General features: G+C 42.3%; 1 long non-coding RNA gene across 1 annotated transcript in view; it reads right to left on the bottom strand.

Annotated features, from left to right (window-relative positions):
• Positions 1 to 22450, bottom strand: part of LOC142600462 (uncharacterized) — a 133553-nt gene that overhangs the window by 75618 nt on the left and 35485 nt on the right. The gene's annotated exons all lie outside the window — the stretch shown is intronic.

The following is a 22450-nucleotide window of genomic DNA, read 5'->3' as shown; positions in this document are numbered from 1 at the left end:
TTAAATGCAGCTTCCCTTTGTTTAAAAAGTAAAACACATGAATCAACCCTTTTACTTAAATCTTCCAGCTTTCTCTGAGAACCGATATCCCTTTCAATGAGCCTCAGGCATTCCCACTTGACTCAGGTTAATGCATTTGGTCTCTATAGAAACAGCAGCAGATCCCACATGTAACTTGGAAAGGTCACCTCACTTTTGTACAAAAGCTCACATTGTCTCTTCCTTCTGTTCCGTAGAACAGCAGTAAAAGGAAGCAAAAGGCAATGCACTGCACTCATCCAAAGTCTCCGAGCTCTTCTGCTCTTGCAGACGCTGATGAAAGACCAGGCCCTTCAGTGCTTGCGCTTGGTGACCATCGTGGGTCAAAAGGAAACACGAGCTTTTAAGTAGAAACTAAATAATACCATTGAATTGGCAGGAAATTCAAACTGCTCTGAACTGTCTGGGAGCCAGCAAAGCTAATGAGCTGTACCATTTCCAAACGGGATCTTGGTAACACCATCCGAGAGCTTGTGTACATACAGAGTTGCACAGGTTTGCCTTAAAGCATAATTCAAAGTGGATTTAATTAAACAAGAGAAAAAATAATATGGAAACTTAAATAGATATCAAGCAAGCTTATGTCAATTTGATTAAGGGAGCAGTTTAAATTAAACCACAATAATCCTCTCTTAAACAGAGCAGAGCTGTCTCTTATCCAGGGTCTTCCAGTGCTTTAGCTGCTCTTGATTTAAAAAGCAATTGAAGTTAAAAGCAGCCTGCAAGTCAGTTCCCAACCTCCCCGTCACATCTCTTAATACAAATGGTGAAAGTTTTGGGCTGTGGCGATCAGTGAGAGGCAGAGAAGAACGTTTGAAGGTAACAAGAAACCTACCTGTAAAGAAAGAGAGCCTTTTCGTAGGAAAATGGAATACCAGAAAGAAAAAAAATAATCCTGGATTTCCCATATGATTTGAGAGCACTTTTTAATGCATTCAGATGTTCAGTTACGCAACCTTTAGTGAAAAGAGTGGTGTTCCTTGGGTCAGAAATGTAGGTGAGAGCTCTGCTTGACGTGCAGAGGCATTTCACAAACAAGTCCTCTGCAAGCAAAGTGGTGATTAGTTTGGGAAGGTAACTCCAGGCTGCAGCTGCAACCAGACAGTCCTAGGGCAGCCCAGTCAGCCTGCCGCTCCCATTCAGATTTTCTGTCTGAGGTTTCTGGATTACAGGATTCATGCAAACACCATCCATATTCTTTTACTCCGCTTGCCTTACACAGCTGCTTTCTGCACCGTGGTATGCAGGGCAAAAGTAGAGCTTTACTCTTTGTACGTGCATTTATTGAATGTGTCAGGGATGTAGCTGATAATGAATACATTCCCCTTAAAATGGTCACGTAAAATAGGACTTGTGCATAAAAAGACTAATGTCAAGATCAGCTCTGTATTTGATAACAAGTCAGATCTTTCCTGTGCAAAATTCTGGTAACTATATACTATCAGCAAGTCACTGGGTTTTATTAGCTGCCCAGAAGAATGAGCGGTTGTATGAAGACACCACCGCTCTTGGGACTGGGGCACACAGCAAGTGTCTCCAGCTGAGGCACATCTACAGCTCCTCTTAAATTATCTGCCACCTTGGTAGGTTGTGCTACGCCAGTCTTACTTTGTATTTCTACCCAAGCTTCTCATAAAAGGATGGTGCTGGAGCCTAGCCAGCCAAATCCTTTCAAAAGGCATTTGCTTAGAAGTCTATAGTTATGTAAATTCATATACAATTTAGCTTAACCCTGTTTATGTCTTAAAGAAGTTTATTTATATGGAAGCAGAGAATACCACGGGGCATCTTTCAACTTTCTGGCTCCCTCCGTGCTGCCTAGAGAGGGCAACAAATCAGACTGGGACTCCACAGAGCCTGTCTCCAGGTGCAAGTCTGAATGGTACCCAGCTCAAAGGGCTCCCAAGAGCTGGTGGGATCTTCAGGTGACACTGTAGCACATACTTCTGTAAATCAAAGCAATAGAGAAATGCTTCAGAAGCAGAGTTCATAAAGGGCTGTGCTCTAAAGCCAGATTTCATGTACTCTTTCCATTAATTCTCACAAGAGCTGAGAGTATACATCTCTGAGGGCTGAATTTGGAACTAAATGGAACTACCCCATCTTTTTCAACGGCACGTACTACAGTGCAAGAGATTTGGTAGCATCTTGATAAAGCTATATTGATAAGAGCATGTATCATTTTAATCTAATATTTCACGAGTTGGAGCTGAGGTGTGCCATGCGCTCCTAAGAAACATTTGTCGACTCCTAAAAAGGAGTCAACCCGATTTTTTTCAATAAGTGCTCTACTAAAAGAAGCACCAGAAATTCTTTGGAAGATGTGACACCATTCCTCATTTATCTTCACCATCACAATAAAATTCCTGTCTTTATACTGAGATGTTCCTTATATTCATATAAATTAAACTGTTTCCTAGTTGAACACTCTCCACCTTTTTTTCCTAATTTAAAAAAAAAAAACCAAACATGCTTTTCTGCTGCTACTCCTGCTCTGCCCATGCCCAGACAAATAAATGCCTTGTGTGCTTCTGCTGACATCTCCATGTTGTCAGTTCTTTTTCGGCTCACCTAGTGCTGATGCTCTTGAAGACACAATTTCTTCGCCCCAGCTATTGCTAGGACAGAAATAATCAGTCGTTGTGTAACAGAAATCCAACTCTGCTCCAAGCAGTATGTTCCAAGTTAGAAAGATTTTATTTCTCTTCAAGGAGCTCTGCTGGCACAATGGAAAGCAAATAGCTACTCTCATCTGCTGAAGATTTAGGGGGAGATGGGAAAGGATCAATGCCAGCTCTGTCTGCAAGACATTAGTGTATTCAGAGTGCCTGCAATAAATTTTTAACCTTTTCCAGCTTCCCTGGGGACTGGCAGGTATTCAAAAATATCAGCACCCTCATCCCAAAGCTTCACTATGCAAACCAAAATGAATGAGATGTTTAGCAAACCACTGATAGATCTGAACATTCCCTTTTATTAGACAAATAATATATTTTATTAGACAAATCATAGAGCGACTACCTCTCTCTCTCTGTGAGGCAGAGTTTAATGCAAAGGAACGCTTGATTTTATCAAGAGCCAAAATTTCCAATTAATACCATTTTTATTTAAAATTAATTCCCATGGAAGGATGTGATGACCAAAGCAGGTTTTAATCTAGCCTACCTCGAACATCAAGTACCTTGTGAGCACATCAACGATACCGCCGCGGAGTTGTCTGTCTGTATTCTTCTCAATTCTTGGAAAGGGTTGTGGTTTCCGTGTGCGTGTCAGAACACAGTGCTTTGGTGGGTGCCCAGCGCAGTTCTGAAGTGATTTGGTTCAGGCCTTGGACGTGGTGTCATGCTGTCGGGTATTGCAAGGAGGTTTGCTCGCAGACAAACACTGCCACAAAGTAAGTGGGCGCAAACAAATCACATTGTGTAACAACCTATAAGATGCTGTGAAGGTTTAAACATCCTACAATAAACTTAAGCTTTTGAAGTGCTAAAGGTGTTACTTTATTTGACCCCTGTCGACAGAAGTGACATAAGAGGGACTACCTTGACGATGTGGGAGCCCGCAATGCTCCATGTGTCACTGAAAATGTAAGGCAGAAGTCCTCCTCGCGTGGCATTTTGTCAGCATGTTTCAACCACCTCCAAAAAGGACAGGACAGGCTCACAAAGACCTGGGCTTGCATCAACAGCTTGGTAGGTGTGTGACATGACAGCTAAAGGGGCAAGAAGAGATTTTGCTAATAGAAAAAGCTTGTAGTGAAACGCAGAAAATGCAGGATGAGAGAGGTCACTGCTGGACGCTGCCAGCAGCACCCACGAAGAGACATTAGCAACACAGATCAGCTCAAACTAAGACTGAGAGTCATAGGCCAGAGGAGGGAAGGGCAGAGAAGGTTAGAAATCTGGGTAATTATATCTGAGGCATGGTACAGTCTCGAACCTCGAGTGGGATCTGAGCTCTGGAAACGGCCACGTAAAACCTGATGTGGCCATCTCTAGGCGAGTGTCTGACCAGCAAGAACACTTCAACAGCTGGGGTCTCAATCCTGACTTTATTGTTTGTGCTAACTTCCGTCAGCGTCTTTTTGCACGTAGGTTTTGGATAATTTGTAAATAAGAAGTACTTTTTAAAGTTTCAGGTTGAAAGTTGCTATACTAGAACTTTCCAAAGCTAAATTGGATATACATTGGAACTTAAATATTTTAGAACTTGGAAATTATATATATATTAGATGTTTCAAAAGCTAAAATGTTGCCTTAGTTATTGCTATTTTATTAACATATAGCAGAAGAAAACCTCGAAGAGCTCCAACAGTTTTTTTTAAGGCCTTAGTCCATCAAAGAAAATCTTAAACTTCAAGCAATCCCTTTGGATAAACACATGCTTACGAGCAAGTATCTGGCTGAGCCTGGGCCCGGCTTGCTACGCTAGCTATTGCAAAATGGGCAGGATGTGCTGGTGTTTGGCGCTGCAATAGTCTGCGAGAAACTTTCCTTTCCCTCGCAAAGCTGTCACTGCCTCCAGCTTGCCTCCAGCAAGGGAAAACCAGTCTTTCAGTTCCCTAAACCCAAACTCCACATCTCTGCACGGCAGTGTTTGTAGCCCAGAAAGAGTAAACAGGAAGGGATCAGCTGCCTACGATTAAATAGTAATGCGCAGTACACTTGGCCCAAACCGATCTGCAGAGATCTGGGTCACAGAGAGTCAGGAGCAGGGAACTGCAGTTTGCATAGGTGCAAAATTTGCACTGATGTCACTGGGCTATATTTATAATAAATTATTCTGAAACATAGGTACTATAAAATTAAGGATACATGTAACTCCATCCTTAATTTCTTTCTTAACAATGTTTTGGGCTTTGTCTCACTGTCAAGGGAGCCCAGCTGCACTTGCAAATTAGTGTTAATTTTGCAATGCAGCTGTCACATGCAATGGGTCAGAATAATGAAAGGGGGTTTAATAAAAATTGAAATGAATTAAATCGTAGTCTCACGAGTAATTTTTTCTACAGGACGAACAAAACACTAATACCTCCTTTGTACTCCTCTGGGAATTCAGCATTCCGATATCATGTCAGTCACCTTATTTGCATTTTGTCAAATTTTGTGAATTATTCAGCATTCAATTGTGGATCTTCCAGAGTCAGTGCGCTATATACTCTGAATGCATATTACTAATAGCTTCACAATTAGTATTCTGCATTCATAACATGAAAGGAATTAACTGATTTTATGTGCTTTTGATATTCAAAGTAAAATATCTGAAAGATATTAGTGTAGATAACATCACTGTATGCATGCATAATAGCATGTATCCAAATAATAAAAAATTACAGTGGAAAATACACACTGCTCCAGTCAGTGTACTTCTCGATCAGTAACAAACTAACCAAAGTTTAATAACATTTGTGGGTTTTTTAATAGAATCTCATTAAGGAATATTTTTCCTGCAACCTTTTGTGCCTCAGTCCCCAGGCGGCGGTCCTGCAGACACTTTGATATGTGCTTGACTTTCAGTATCCAAGTAATCTCAGCGGAGTCAGTGTGACTATTCGTAGCCTTAAACACAAGGACATGCTTAAGTGTCTGCAGGGTAGAGGACTTACTTAGACTGTCCCCCTGCAAAGAGCTCATCACAACCCTCTGAAATGGGCTAAAACCCGTGGAGTGTAACAGAAATGTGCCCTTGAGAATGGAAAAGCTATAAAGCCAAATTTGGTCTTGGTATGTGCAAGCCCTTTGGAAATGAATGGCAACATTGATGTTCACCGAGGAAGAGAGGGTTTCTATCCCCGACTCCTATGGTAGCCCTTGGGGTGACGTACGTTTTTGCCAGTCACCTTCGTGCATGCAAGTCCAGAATACAAAACCGATTATCTAGTTCAGATTAATTTCAGATCTAATCTACAGGTTTTCCACATTATGGTATTCCCTGGATGCTTCTTGGTTTTGTCCCTCTGTAATCAGATTATTATTTGAAGTTCCATCCATCACAATTGATTTGCTCTGTAATGCATTAAATTGGTGTGATGTGTAATCTTCTAATGTCTTCTGATGCGTCTTTCCCCGGTGCTGCTTCAATCATTAAACAGTGTCTTGATGTGAGGATGTTAGACAAAGTAACACGCAGTGTAGTCGCTAGTTGTAGGCAAATAATGACAGATTCCTAAAATAAGCATTGACAAATGGGCTTTACCCAGTGCCAGAAGCATTGCTGCAGTCTGCCAAACTTCTCAATTTTTTGCACCTTTGAGGCTCCTTGCCCCCTGCCTCCAGAAACCTGTTTTCTATTCAAAAGCTACTGTCTTTTTAGCATCACGGGGGTCTTGACATTCACTATCGGCCACTGATTGATTTTCGTTATTGATAGTCTACTGGAAAATATGCAAAATGCAAAAAACCCAAACAATCCTGCATCATGTGAATTGTGTCAACAGGAAACCAAGTGCCGGACCTGAAATTTCCTGTTTGGATAATAATTCTGTGTCATGCCCTGACAGTCATCAGATTGGCTAAAAGAGCAGCATAATGATTCATGAAACAACATCAAGCAATAAAGGTGTGAAAGCCTTCCCTCAACTGCATTTTAAGTTTTATGAGTTTCATTCCAGCTGGAGTGGAACAGAGTAGTGAACTTGAGCGAAGTACCTATTAATTTTTACAGCTGGTTTGACTATCGCACTATAAACCATATTTGCTCGTGCCTAATATTGGTAGAATAAGAAGTAGCACCTTTCATACTTGTTGAGTCAGAATAACAGCAGAAGTGAGTCGCGTTATTGAGCTAACTAAGGGTTTGGGTTGTCTTTTAATGAGACTCATAATATTGATCCACAAAAGCAGGGCTGTGTTCAAGGCCTATGGGATCGAGTGTCATTTTCATATTAAATGAAGTAGAAGGGTCAACGTAACACCCAGATTTTGCGTTTCCGGTAGCAGAGAAGAGAAGTTTGCATGATAATAGGCGTAAGCAAAATGAGTCCTAGGAAGTGTCGTGTTTTTTCTGTGGAAACAGACTTTTGAATTCATTGCTATAGCATAGGGTGGAGATCAAGAATTTAGTAGGATTAAAAACCGGATGGAGGCATGGCTTACCCAAACATTCACTGGTGCCCTAAATCATAATAGTGAATAGGGGTTTAATCTTCCAGCTTCAGCATCTGAAGTAGTAGTTTAAAGTTGAAATGGAAGAAGTGCAAGTATTTCATGATCTTCTGCAACATCTAGACCTGGCTGGAGTGAGAGACAGCTACAGCCTGAGCTGGACCTGCTGTGAAAAATGATTCCCAACCATTTTTCATGTTTTATAAATCACATCATTTTACTGACCCACTATCAGGTATATGGTTTAAAAAGAGGCTTAATTCAGAATATTATGAACCGGATATTGTGAGAGCATAACTATCAGAGGCAGCCAACAGATGCAGTATTTTGCACAGCAGTCTCTGGCTTCGGCTTTGAGAGCTTCTTGACCTTCTGGTGACAAGGTCCAAGATCACCAGGGAATGCTTGGGAGCCCTTTAAGAAACTTGAGGATACCTGCTGCTACCAGGTCCTAACCAGCGTGATCAGCTGCCTTTGACCCAGGTGCCCCGAGCCTTTGCTACAGCTGGTGCTCACGTGAGGACCGTATAAGAGTGCAGCTCCCAGAGCCAACTGATTGAGTGATCTGTATAGAAGGGTGTGGAGAAGAGGGACTTGGGTGAATTTGTTCTACTGTAGCAGCCTCAGATGTGGTGGTAGCAGCGTGCCACAGAGCAGTTTCCCTGGCAGCTGTGTGTGCTGAAGTAGAGGCTTTAACACAGAGTGAGTTTCAAACGCTGGATGGAGCCCTGCAAGTGTCCCAGGCTGCAGGGAGTGCCTGGGGCTTCTCTCTAAGGCCAGGAAAGATGGCCATCTGTCCTGCAGGAGGTGTGCTGTCTAGGAGGAGGAAAGGGAGACAAACAGGATCTCCTCTGAAATGTAGCAGCGTGAAGAGCCCTGAATCCCATCTGCAACAGGGAGGCAGGCAGTGTACTCCCCCAGTAGGAAGGTAAGTGCAGCCTCTGGAGAAGGTGAAGGATGGAAGCTGGTAACTTCTGGCACCAAGAGGAAGGCTCCTGCCTCACTAAGGGCTTGCAACTACAAAATGGGTTTACTGCCCTCAAATTTGAAGAGGTATATGGGTATTGTGTATGTTAACAGCATCTAGAAGCACTAACCTTTCAAAAGAGGCAAGTGGGTCTCACTTGTCAGAGCCTGGCAGCTGTATGCTACAGCATGAGGCTGGGGCAGCTGAACCTCTTGCTGGCTTTTCCCTTGTTCTCTTATGTCACGGCCTGGAACGGAACAAAGCTATAAATCATTGAAATCTCAGGTTTCCCTCATTTGCTCTGGATGGACTTTTCCCAAACTCTGCTGCCATTGGCATCATAATAACTTGTATCCTTCAAAATCAGCATTGCAAAAAAGTCTTCCTGGAACTACAAAGCATCCTCACCTCAAATGAGAGGTGTTTGGGTGATGTAATAATGGTATTCTTTGTCCTGTATAGCAAGGCAAAAGTGTTAGGTATCTGCTCTTTACACCTGAGCTGAAGTCTCTCCTGGCCCTTTGCTTTAGAGGCAATAAGGATGCAAACAGTGAATTGGCAAGATCTTACGAATGCTAGATATGATTTTATTCTTGTTTTACATGCCTCCGGTTTTCTTTCCATATTCAAAGCAGCTAACAGTTCAAATGACCACATTCCTGCTGAAAAGGACTCAAGTCCACTGCTTACAAGAAACATTTACTTAGATTAGTAGTCTTTATTGGTAATCAGGAGCTTAATAGATAAATCTACTTCCCAACAGGATAAATATTTGGATTATGTGGCCACAGTTGCAATATATTTTGAATGTTTGGTGTCAATCGTGAGTATAAAAAAGGCCATGTGTTTGTCTTCTCTCTCTACATACACCTGCATTTCCTTAAGCAGTATTGACTAGTATTAGGATGTCCTGTCATCAGTGGTCAGTATCAAGCGGTATGACTAACTTGTGTTCTTACATTACCTCTTTCGGTCTTTGAGATGTTGAAATCTAATGGCTTAACCACGCTCAGAAAACACGATGCATACAGATCCTCCAAAGAGTACAATACATTAAAGGAATGTTTTACTGGGGTGTCATTTTTTAGATAGGATATAGGCAAAAGTTCCTTTAACTGAAGCATGCTTTGTAGACAAAAGCAAAAAATATGGAACACTAAAGGAAAACCAAAATATACAGGAAGTGATACATATTGGACAGTTGCTATTGGCTTGCTTATTGCATGCACAATTTCCCTTTTATATCCTCATTTTGCTGAGAAATGATGTGCCTCTGTTCTCCTGACTTTTTGCTAACAGCTTGTGTCACTTCCACCGTTGACTTTAAGTTTCAACATTACAATAAGTACTCTGGACTGTATCTAATAAAACACTTCCTTACCTGCCACGCAACTTGAAGCATTACATGGCCTTGTAGAGGTCACTTTTACACATATTTTTTGTTTGGGATCCCAGTGTGCAATGAGTTGCAGGACTGAGCTTCTTGCTTATCCAGCTTTAAAACACATTTAATAGCACTATGAAGCTTCTGTTTAATAATATTTAATACTATTTATTGGTAAGGATATCTGCCAGAGCAATTTCACTGCCTTGTTCAAGGATACAATCTGCTCCGGGTAAGAAAGTGCAGTGCCATAACCATAAAAGAAATCCCATCAAACCAGCGTATTCTTACTCCTTGTATGCTCTGACTGGGCACTGTTCATGGTTTTCCCAGTTGATTTTTCAGCAGAACTCCTGTGCTATTATAGCTCAGCTAGACACTCCTTTCTGTTCAGCTGTCACGCCACTAACCACGTTGATCTGCTGGCAAATTAGGCGAGTCACGTGGAAACCTCCATCCAGCTGTGGTTCTTCCAATTTATAGGAGCAACCTGAATAAGTGGGTTTCTTTACAATGACAACAGTTGTCTCTAACTTCTGATCAACTTGTTCATTCCTACCATGATTGTACAAAAGCTCTATTGCTTTCCAAAAATGAGGAAGAGCAAGCATTTTAAGAACTCTCAATTTTTGTTGTGGTGGAAGTGTACCAACTGTAAGGATTTACCGAATTGTTGAAATCAAATATTAAATAATCATTGTTTCTATACAGTTTAAATTTTGTAAACAACATACTTGGGTATGACAAATGTCTGGCTTTCACTCAGCAGTCAGGTAGGACACCACTGAATCTGGGCCATTTAACTAAAGAAGAAATGAAAGAGTCTGTTTCTTCATCTTTTGAACTCCCATGGGTGTAAGTTCAATAAGAGCAGTACTAACCTCTTTAGTTTCTTAGATATTGCTAATCTATATTTAAAACCTGTGTTTTATTTAAACTTGAACATTAATTTTCTTTAATATCTGTGCAAAATAGATTAGAATTAATGAAGTCTGACCCCCTTATGGGTTAGTGTGAGTGAAATAATTACTCTTTGGCAGCACAGGATATATTGTATTGGACTTTCTGGCTGGAGTTAACAGTGAGAAGTCAAAGGAAGTTCAGGAAATACCAGAAGCCTTGAACTGCATTAGAAAACTTAGGTTTGCAGTCTCTCTTTATGAAAATTGAAAATGCATGTGCTACACTTACTTTGTGTCACTGCTAATAATAACTTTGGAAAAATTACCTGCATAAATTGAATATAGGAATATTCTAATTTGGAACTTAAAACTGATTACAGAAAAATTAGTTACTAAGGATGTGATAAGGATGGTACTCTTAAATAGTGCTAATTCACGTATCATCACCTGGTCTAAATTCAAAATGAAGGAATGTCTTCCCAAATCCTTTTGGCACCTGCAAGAACCTACCACTGTTGGCCATAACAGCTTCTTACTGTTCCAGGTACATTCAAAGGCTGAAGTCTCATTTGGCCTCAGCTGAAAAAGGATCCAGCTACAAAGAGAGACAAGGTATTCCGGCTGCAGATACTGGCGGTGTAATTAACTGAAAGCATCTAAAAGGAAAATTCAGTAGCAAAAGACTTATTTTTTTTATTGGGTGTAATAAAACTCAGTAAGGTTTACATGAGCCTCTAGCTCTTCAAAGAATAGCACTCTCATTAATCTTCAGTGCTAATGAATTTTCTTGTACAGACGTTTTGCAGAGAGCTGGCTTCTACCAATCCCCATTGAACCTGCTGGCCCCGACATCGGAAAGTCTGTCTTGACGTCTCGCAGCCTTCTCGCAGCTCGGTGACAGCTCTTCCTGCTTAATCCCTCAGGGCAATCTGGGAGACTGTAATTAGAGAGATTCCCTACTGTTATATTGGTTTTTTTCTTATCAAAATGATTGCTAGCAGGAAAAATGAAATGTGGCTGCCCTATCTGATCCATATGATAGCCCAGCCCACTCGCGTCTGGACGCCTGTGCTGTAGGAGTACTCTCTAGTACAAGTTTCCTTGACGGCAGCTCTGCAAATTCAGAGTGGCGTCTGAGGAGCAAGCTGGTTCTCTCCTGGACCATAATCTATTGTGAAGAGCTTTTTGAGCCCCTTTTTTGCCCCGCAGCATGGGTGCCCGTGCACAGAGGAGTATGCTGTGAAGCCTGAGCAGTGCTCACAGCTCCTGCGTCTGCCTGGCAGCCGAGCCTGAGATAGTCTTGCAGGCTACCTGCATGCAGACTGGTGCTCAGGCTGCAAGGAAGGCAAAGAGTACACAATTTTAGGACTGATGGGGAAACAAAGTGGAAAAATTTCTTTGCAGATAGGTTTGCTAACCTATGAAAGTCACCAGTCCTCCCTCAGACATGTGTCGAGTTGCTGGTGCTGCTGAAGGTCCTAGCTCCAGGGTGACCCCCTGCCCAGCAGCTTCCGCTGCTGCATCTGGAGCCCCAAAAGATGAAGACCCAAGGTTTGGGGCATCCCACCTAACCCTGCATTGCCCTGTGTGGGAGGGATCTTATCGGTTCAGGGTCTGTAGCACAAACCTGCTGGATCTAAATGTTTATATCCCCAACAGTGTTGCAGTACTCCGCAAGCGCGGTGTGACAGCAGTGTTTCAATACCTCATCATGTGAGATAAAATTCTGGAGAGCTGACACCTCTTCCCACAGCAGGTACTGCTACTTTCTCCTTCAATTTTTCCACCCACACACTGACCCTGACCAAAACTTGACAGATTGTGTGGCTCAGTGAGGCTGTAATAAAACATAGTGGGATTGCAAGCAGGCTGCTTCCTGCTGCAGTAGTTTTGATCAAATGTGCTCAGATTTATCTTTATCCTTGGTTGGCACAGCTGTAACTGCCAAAGGCATTTGCTAAAAGGAAGGGTGAGACTGAGGTGCTTCTGGTTTCTTATGACCCTCTTTTCTCCTGATGTGCTATTTCTTCACACTCAACCTCTGCAAATTGTCTTGACAGCTTTTGTGTTCTGGGGAGGGGAGCAGAGTGGGGAAAGAACGAATGCCTTCAATGCTAGAAACTGCTGAATGGGTTTACCTATAAAATGGGGTTTGTTTAGCGTAAAGACTACGTCTACACCCCTGCCTAACGTGAGGGCATAGGGAAGATAGAGTCAGACTTCTCCTGAAGGTGCACAGTGATAAGAGGCAACAGACACAAGTTGCAACAAGAGAAACTGCAGATAGAAAGCAGAATGTTTCACCCTGAGGGTGATCCCACAGTGGCACGGGTACCCCAGGAGGTATGCCCCTCCAAGGGATGTGTTAGAGGGGCTGGCCCTGGGCAACCTGATGTCAGTTGTAACCGTGGGATAGGGGCCGTGAAACAGAAACTATAGAATCAGGTTGAGATAATTAGTTCGTAACCAAGGTAATAGGTAATGAAGCTAACTGACCATGGCAAGGTACAACGCTGCTCTGTTCCATGTACAGTCCCTACCAAACTGAACAATAGGTTTGGAGATATTAATCTTATGAAGTAAGTTGCTATGGACAGGTGCACCTACAACAAGGATACTGCGCATGCCTGCATGAAGGGGGTCATCCAGCGGTCACCGGTGCAAGACCACTGACGACCACCAGAGACCCTTGAGGACCACCAACTCAAATCACTGAGTATGCGTGACAGGGAGGAGAATATGGAAATGGATTCTAAGAAATTATTATCATAGGACTGCCTTTTCTGAGAAAAATGATGAATATGTATGTTTTGATCCCACATAACCTGTGTGTTGGTGATCACCTGGCATGAACGTTGGGTGGAGCTATCCCCCATGCATCCAGCGCTGCAATAAAGAGGTGCTGCCTGCCTTTTAACCCTACATTGGTGTTACGAGGTTTATTCCCGGATTTCGGTGACACAGTGACTCCTCCAGCCTAAATAACTCTGGACTCTGTAGTTTCAATGCTGCTAAATGGATACCTGGATATTTCTTGCTTTCAATAACACACCTCTTGTGTTATTGAACTTGATACAACCCTGTCTACCCCTATCTCTACTTTTAGAGGAATGAAGTACTGTGAAACAGACTCCTCTGAAGTCTCTAGTAATGCAGGATGTTGTTCTATTTATGGCAACGTTTGTAGCTTCAGAGACTTTTGATAACTTAATTTTGGAACAAAGATATGTCTTCATCCTGATCTGCCTTCCATATTCAGTGCATGGTGTTCCCTGTTGCACAGTGTTCATTTTGCATGCAGGGGCTATTTTCCACCTCCAGAGGCAAACAATGGCATCAATTCCTTTATTGCAACTGGTGTAACTAAGAAAAGAAATTAAGAAAACAGATGTTGGAGGTCCGTCATATCAATTGACTTCCAGCAGAAGGGATCATCAAAATGCTGCTGAAAAAATGTCATGTTTTACAATGCATCCTTAAGCTGTGAAAAGCTGTTTTGCTATTCTGATAACCTGAGCACCATAGGGTATGACTGAAAGAGGGAGAAAAGCAAATGCGACTGCTGAGCCTGGCCCCTACGTGTTAGATTGTGTTAATGAGCTTGACCTGGCAGGACGTGTTTCTCCAGCTAAAGCTGAATGGCCGTGTGCAGGGCTGGGAGCAGAGGAGGCTCTGTGGCTCGGGCGGTAGGTAACGCGTACCTGGGCTCGATGTGACACTGGCTCTTGCTGCATTATGCTGAAACTTCTCTTATCTGAATATTCTCCCATCCTAAAGCTATTCAAAAATTTTTCTGCCAAAACAGATATGCATTATGCATGAAACACAGCGGAAAGTACTTTCTTTTTAATTTTCAGGAAGCCTGTTAGTGCCAAAATATAAATTACTTAAGGAGGAGGAGGAAAACTACGATAAGTGATATTTGGCAACATCCACATTCCATTTATTTGTGCAACAATCACTGCTGCTGACTTACAGCTTCAGAGGCAGCTGTGTAAATATAGGGCTGTGATGGCTGAGGAAGCCAAGGGACAAGCTGTGGGAAAATAGCAGATTAAACTAGACACGTTCTGGATGCCACAGGTTAAGGCAGAGCTGAGCTATGCTGCAGACATCTTGCTGTGTTGCTAAAATACCTTCAGCATCCTCTTCTGGAATATCTTTGCTGTTATTTTGGGGGGGGGAATGTTCATTTATAAGGACTTTAATTTCAAGTTTTGTTATGAAGAAGATTTACACCATTCCTGAAAACATTAAGGAGACTCTCTGATGCCAGCAGCCAAGCCCTGCTTTGCTGACCCCGATGCTCCTGAGCACAAGGGCCAGGAAGCTTTGAAGATACCAGCTTGCGGTGTTCGCTAGCTTCTAATAAACGGGGCTCGCTCCTTTGTTTGGTGGAGCGAGAGGTGTGAAGTAGTCCTAGGAGCTGTAAACGAATGTGTTTAATAAGTACTGGAGTTGCTGCCACCCAGTCCCTCTGGGAGCTGACCTCCCAGATCAGGCCAGCACAGGCGTTCTCCCGCGAGGTTGATGCCTGCAGCCTCACATGGGCTCTGCTCTGCCACTTAAGCCTTGGAGGCATGCTTTTTTTTTTTTTTTTTTTGCTTTTGATAAACCAGCAAAGAGACCATGCGTATAAAAAGGTAGGCTGGATTAGAAAAGGTTATCTATTGGATTTTTTTAAATGCAAATATTCACCTATAAAGCTTATTCATTGGTGTGTAAGTTTGCCAGAGCTAAGCGATATGATGAATTCAGCAATGTTAAGCACTGTTGTGACACAGTTCATAAGTAAATGATGTACCTGAGCAAGTGAACCTAATTCTCAGTGTCCAAAAGACTGTCTTTATCTTTTTTGATTAGTGTTACCTTTGTATTTTTTAAAGACATACCTTAGGACTTCTTTTCACATATATTGATTTTAACTTATAATTGAATACATAACTTTCCCTTGTTGACCAGGTCAGACAATGCCTCTGCCAATTACACTTTTAAATTATTCTATAACAATTCCCGCAATATTATTACACCCTAGGATTCTCTTGTTTCTTATGCACCTGCTACATTTGATCATAAAATCCTTCTACATCCTTCCTCACCTTAAACCACTGGTCAAATAGGCATACTGAGTGTCATTTAACTTGATGCTACAGTCCAAAAGCTCAGCAGGCAAGTCTTAAATAGGCTGCAAAGTACGGAAACGTTTGGTTTCTCTAACAGTGCTTGCAATTTTCATCCCCTGTCTCTGCTTTTGAAATAAAATTGAAATATATTCAGAAATCCCCAATTTGACTGGTTTCATCTCTCTCTGGGCAGAAGGACAAAGTTTAGCTCATCGTAAGGACAAGTAAAGACAATTCTCATAATACTTTGAACCGTTTACCATCAACACTTTAAGAAAAAGTTTCCTGGTGGACAAAATAAAAACTTAGTCACAAAAAAATTCTGCCACCCACATGTTTGAAGAGATGACAGGTCAACTTACAAGTTAATGGTAGCTTGTAAGGCAGAAATAGTTTGCTTTTTCGGAGTCATTCTTAGGAAAATACCCCAGCATTTTGAAAACATTTTGACTTCATACTTAAATGTGTGTTTCACCCCCACTTTATAGATGAAGGAACTGAGGCACATTGAATTTCAGTAACTGTCTGATGTCACAAACTTGGAAAAGGGCAAATCCAAAAATAACAGCTGGGTCTGGACAGCAGTAGCCTGATCACTGGATAATATTGTCTTAGAGCTAAAAGCCTGAATGCAGACAACATTTCAGCTTGCTTCCCCGCTCTGGCTTTACCCATGTCTGCATATCAAGAGTCACTGAGCTGGAAAAATGTGTATGTTGCTGTACAGCGTGAATGAACTAAGTTGTCTCTTGTGCAGCGAGCGCATTTCCCAGCTGGGTAGGACACAGCAAAGCTTTTATGAGTTTCCAGCACCGTTTCACTCAGGCGAGACCCTCTTGAGGAGGTCCTGGTTGAATGCTGCTTTTATTTTTCTTTTTCTGTCCGGAGGAACACAACACTCTCCTGTTGTTTTCAGCACAGCCTTTGCCAGAGACTAGGGCAGTTTGCATAAACAGAGGTCTCTGGTGCAACAGGGGCTGTTTCAGAGATTCAAGAGCCCTTTCTCTAAGTGGAACGGGTCTTCAGCAGCTTATATGGTTATGTCTCTATTAGCTGAACAGGAACCTTTGCTGAAACCACTAGCTAAGAAATATTGCAACAAAACACTCAACGGGCAGTGCAGATAAAACTGGTGCCGGAGTGATGAGACTGCTGCTGCTTCCCCATCAGATTGCTTCTCACTTAGCTATTCTTTAAAAAAAAAAAAACCCCACAAAAGACCACAAAACCAAATCCCTTTTCAGTCTTCACATTTCAAAATAACTCAACTTTGTACCAAGTAATTGGAATTTGCCTCCTGCCCAAAGGCTCCAGAGGAGGATACCGTGAACCTTGCTCTGCTTTGAGATAGCTCCCAGGCTGCAAATACACTTCTTGTTCTCCAGCTGCGTTTTGCATTGAAGTGAAATGGAGATGGTCAGATTGCCTTCTGGTGCCTGGCTGGGCCAATAACCACCGACGGTGGCTGCGTATTTCTCCGGCAATATTCAGAGGTGATGTGCAAAGGGAAAGAAGTTAACTGTTTGACAAGGGACAGCTTTATTTACAGAGTGCTGTCAGGCTAAAATCAGTTGAACTGCATGAAATAATGTGCACTTGTTCAGAAAAAGAGAGGAAAAGCTGTGATGCTGATTGGCAGTGAAAGGCCTATAAACCAGCACACATCAATGGAGTAATTGACCGCTTCCCTCACATAAATGACTTTTCTCCTTGCCATACTCCTTATGCACTTAAGCAAGCTGTGATTCATACTGATGGAAAGTAACAAATTTAAATAATTTTCTGAAAGCCATGTAAGATATGAGATAGAGCTTGGTTGAGAGGCCCTTTAAAGATAATAACCGTAATATTAATAACAATAATTTAGTGGATTATCCACAAAACCACTGATGCTCAAACTGTACTGGGAGAAGAATTTCCTTTACAGGAATTCAACCAAGCAAGGGAACAGGGTAGTGCTGACTTTGCAGACCTAATGCACCCATCTCCCTGTATCCATCTGCTGTCTCGAGTCCCAGAGCTGTTTGGAAGCTTGCTCAGCACCGCTACCTCGATTGTTGTTCAGTTATTTCCAGGGATCTTTTGAATTTTGGAAAGGCAAAAATCTTTTTTGTCGGGCTCCTGCCGACCTTGTTGCTTTTAATGATTTTTCCAGCATGTGAGCGTTGGCTTTGCTCCCCTTACGAGGAGGATCAGGCTTTCTCAAAAACCCAGCAGGAGTCTGTGCAACTTCTAGCTAAAGCAAGGGCATGTGCAGGGCCTGGCTGCCCAGCCCCAACCTCCTGCGCTGCTGGTGCGCTCCCCTCAGCCAGGCAGAATTAACCCGTGCTGCGGGATTAAAGGACAACCTTGGGAACGGCGAGGACCTCAGAAAAAACAGGATGCTTCTTTCAAAACAACATTCCCTGTGATAAGCAGAGATAACCCTGAGCCACAACACCAGGTCTGGAGCCAAGCTGTTGTGAAGTTTGGCCCGCTCAGGTGTAAGGTTTCTTCATAAACGTCTCCACACCAGAAAAAGTTTGCGGTTTCTCTTTTGCTGTTCTGGGTTCTTAATCCCAGGCATTCAGCTGTAGAGTATCTTCACCTTACAGTTTTCTCTTGCTCTGTTATGAACTGAGGGGTAGTGGGTGTGTAGGAGGGGTTGCTCAGCTTTGTTTTATTCTGCAGTGAGACCATATGCTGTTCCTATGGTCTCACAAGATTTTGTGAGCTGCTGTCATCACAAAATTCACGGAGGTTGTTGCGTACCAGCTATGCAACTTTACTGCAGGATCAAACGGGCGGAGCGGGGTCCCTGTGCAATGTGTGGGAATGAAGCCTTGCTTAAGCATTCGTATCTCTGAATGCTTTCCTAGCCTCTTTCCGTAACTACCAGCAGGTTACGCAAGGCAACGAGGTGGAAATATTCTCCCTTCGGAAACTGCTTTCCAGGCAGGAACAGGAAGGTGTGACAGGGAAGAAGGCAAAGAGCAGGCAGAGCAAGTGTGTGCCTGGGGGCTTCCTCCGCTCTCCTCCGCCTCGGTTTCTGCTCTTTGATGGGGCACGGGGCTCGTAGCTGGCACAGATGCAAAAAAACAGCGGCAAGGACAAGTTGCCAAAGATGACTACTGAAGTATGGTACTTCAGTGGGGCGTGTGACTGACAAATGTGCCTCTCCTCTGCGTCCAAAGGGCTGAAAAGGATGTAATTGAACCATTCGCTCAGTGTGAAGACAGAGTTCAATGGCATGTCTCGAGGGATCGTGCTAAATTGATGCTGCGGAAGATAATTAAATCGTGTGACAGTTTATCACAGGAGATGCCCAAATAATCAGTGATTTTAAAGGCCTTTAAATCATGGGTTTGTAGCCTGACCGTATTTATGAACTATAAGGAACTCCTGTGGATTTTGCTTGGCTGTTAGATTCTGTGGAGGAGCAGTCTATTTCTGTCCGGTTGAGTGATGCCACCTCATTAGAAAAGATGAAGTACTGACCTGGCTGCGGGCGGCAGACTCTCTTGCTTTCAAGTCCCCATCTGGAATTTCACAGAGGGTTAAAACCATCAAATGTTTAAGTGAATGCTTTGATATGTCACTGTCATTCACAACTTCTCCTTTCCTTTGTCAGTTATTCCCCATGCATTTTTCTCTCTTTAGGCAAATCAGGAAACATTGCCTGCAATTCCCGTGTTATTCATTCCGATGTTATGGCTGTTTCTGCTAGTGGGAAAACAGAGCAGGAAAACCTTATTTCTCAAGAGAGAGACAGCACTTCTGAGTAGGGTTCCTGATGGCAGGGGGCAAGGCCAGAGCTGCTGGGAGATTTAGGGCATGAATTCCTGTGTGATGCTTACCATGCTTTTCAAACCAACCCTTCCTAGCTAAATCCCAGAGTCCAGGCATCACAGGAGAGAGAAAACCTCTCAGGCACACATGATTTTGTTGCCACCGAATGATGTTTTCATTCCCTCTGCCATCAGATTGAGTCAAAACCCTCAGCCACAAGACAGGACTCAAAAGGATTTGTAACGATTTAACCCATTTAGTCAGTAAGGCACCTCCAATATATGCCAGGTGTTTCACTTTGCCAAAGCTCCATCTGACCCATTTGTATGCTCCCTGCACCACCATTTTATTTCTGCTTTTCTCTAGGTATTATTTTAATTCCTGCCCTAGTCATGCACAGATGCAAATTTCAACCTTAGGCTTCCAGACCTACATTAGCATATGTCAAATTCGTCACGGTGACCTGGACCCCGGAGCCCAGAGCATTGCAGTCTGTGAGAGCCCGGGACTGTCTGTATTTGCCTTGAACGTTGATCTAGGACCTTGGAATTCTTCTTTCCTCAGAATGGCTTCTTCCCTAATTAATCTCTGCACACGACGAAGTGTACATACACATATATGGAGAGAAAGACAGGCACAGACGTATGTGTAATTAACACTTGCCTTCGTACAAGCGTATTTTGTATGTGCAGCTTAAAGGCTTACATCTTGCTTACCGCCGTGTCCTACTCACTGGGCTCATATATTACAACACTGATTAACTACAGATATCTTGTGGGATATTTTTTCCTTCAGTCAATTATCATCTAGTTCCTGAATGAGGAAACGATAAATTTAAAAGTCTAATGTTTTTCCTGTGAGAATGAAGAATACTAGAAAAAAATTGTACAAATAGAACTTTGTTGCCCTTTTGCTATCTGTAAGTCAGTCTGTTGAAATCAGTGAAACCCTGCCTGTTCAGTTCTTTCAAAATGCAAGACATTAAATGTGTTATTTGAAATCCACGAAGTAAGTTTTTTAACTCAGGACCCAGCTGCATCAACATGAAAAAGCATGCTCAGCCCATCCTGCTATCACTTAAGTATTTCTAAAAGCAAATTCAGTTATTGTTTCCTGCTTTCAAATAATATAGTCAAACTGTGAATTTAAAATATGCCAGATTTAGCAATTCACTAATAGGACAATGTGAAGAACTCTATATTTCAAACTCTCGACTGCAGGAATGATATTGCAGTTAGAAATGCTTTGCACACACTCTTGGTCCTGCGGCTCCCATCTGTGTATGTGTAAAAATTAGATTTGCAAAACACCTTGTTAAAAGCAAGGTTTCTAAGGTTCAAGCACCAAACACGTATGAGGTAGGGAATGGCAGAATTAAGGCAGCCTCGTGCAGGTTTAATTTGCTATCCTCACCTTTCCTGCTGACATATATACGGTTCTCGTGCAGTCTTTAAAGATATTTATTCTTTTTTTCCCTAAGCTTTCTCTGGGAGTTAATTAGGGTTGTATAGTGAAGGAGATTAATAAAAAAAGAGGGGCTCTACCTAAAAAGCTTGGGATGTATGCAAGTCCATGGAAAAATAAATCTTTCCATGAACTACAGAACTAGCAAAACCTGTTTTCCTGTAGTTTCTAGCCTTCCATTCCTTAAAGCCCTTTTTCTGCTTCTTCTGCAGCTTCTCTGTTTGCCTAAGCAAATGGCTGCTGCTTGTGCCTGAGCCCAGTCTGGGTCCCCACCTCTACCCAAATGCATGCAATCTTAAGAGTGTTAATTACCTTTGACATCACTGACCTCCCGTGAAATTGGGCTGAAACTGCCCAGCAGGTTCACACGTTGTCAAGGCAGAGAGGCAGGTGGAGAGGTGGATGGAGAGTTTGATTAGCCTCAAGTATATTATTTTTTAATTATCTGTAAAAGACAAATATGATACCAAGTAACTTGATCTTACTTATACAACAGATTTCTGTTATGTGAGGTAAGTCATTTAAGCCAAATTTTTTCATAAATAGCTGCAAATTTGGATTCTTAATTTTCTGAGCACCTTGTTTAAGGAGACTGACGTGTGACAGTGCTGCAGCATTTGTGGCTGCGTTTGAAATGAATGGAACTGTGCAATGTTAAGTAGTCACAAAACATCAGGCCTAAAAATCTTAAATTAGGCCAGAACATGCTGATGATTCACCAAGATACTGTAGGGATGACTGCCAGCGATAACCCCCGGGAAAATTTATAATGGCCCTTTTACTAGGGTTTGGCTGGTGATGTTAATAGACCTTGGGGCTTGATGCTAAGGGAGAAGAAAGCAGTCTATTGAATAGCTGCTCACTCATTCAGCTCTATCTGGCTGTGTACTAGATGAAGTATGTTCCTATAAGAAAAATAATTTGTCACGGCCTAAGATTGTACCATTTTGAACTTAAGGAGATTACTTCCCACAGGCATGGTATGAATGGAAGAGAGAAGAAGCAGGAGGTTGGACAGCCTTAGTTCAATGCTAAAGTATTTATTTTGCAACTTTAAAGTTCTTAACTGAAGAACATTGTTCTCATATAAAATATGTTTATGAATGAATATAACATGAATATTTTCCAAAAGCTTGTTTCTTGTGGCCACTATGATTAAAGCAAGTGATCTATATATAACTGCAAAGCAGAGCAGATTTTGAAAGGCAGCTTTGTACCTTTCATAAATCCCAGGGGTGCAGAGAAAGGAGGGAGCCGTGGTCTAGCAAGTCACTTGTCCTCCAAAGACCGGACCCTGACACTCAGTAGAGAGTGAAAGTGAAGCGTGAGGGAATGTAATTCTAATAAACTGGCATCCCTAGCACACAATCTTCTTCCTGAAAAATACAGCCCGCGATTTCTGTGTTAGAACGTCAACTTTACCTGTAATGCTAAAGAAAATAAACCTTTACCTTATCATAGAGAAACAAAGACATTTTCTCCTGTCTCACCATCTAGACCATACAGAAGCATTTCCATCCTCAGATGCTTGCTTTTCCTCTAGTTTGTCTCTTTTTCACTGTGGCTCTGACACTGGCCAGACCACTGATGGTTTGGGGGGGTGTGGGGGATGTGTGTGTGTGTAATGTTATGTGTAGTTTATTCGCTATGGGATGTCCATAAATATAAGGTATGCCAGTAAACTCCTAAGATGGCAAAAT

The sequence above is a fragment of the Balearica regulorum genome, chromosome 2 (assembly GCF_011004875.1).
Source record: "Balearica regulorum gibbericeps isolate bBalReg1 chromosome 2, bBalReg1.pri, whole genome shotgun sequence".
Lineage (NCBI taxonomy): Eukaryota > Metazoa > Chordata > Aves > Gruiformes > Gruidae > Balearica > Balearica regulorum.
This window is presented reverse-complemented; position numbering and strand designations above follow the sequence as displayed.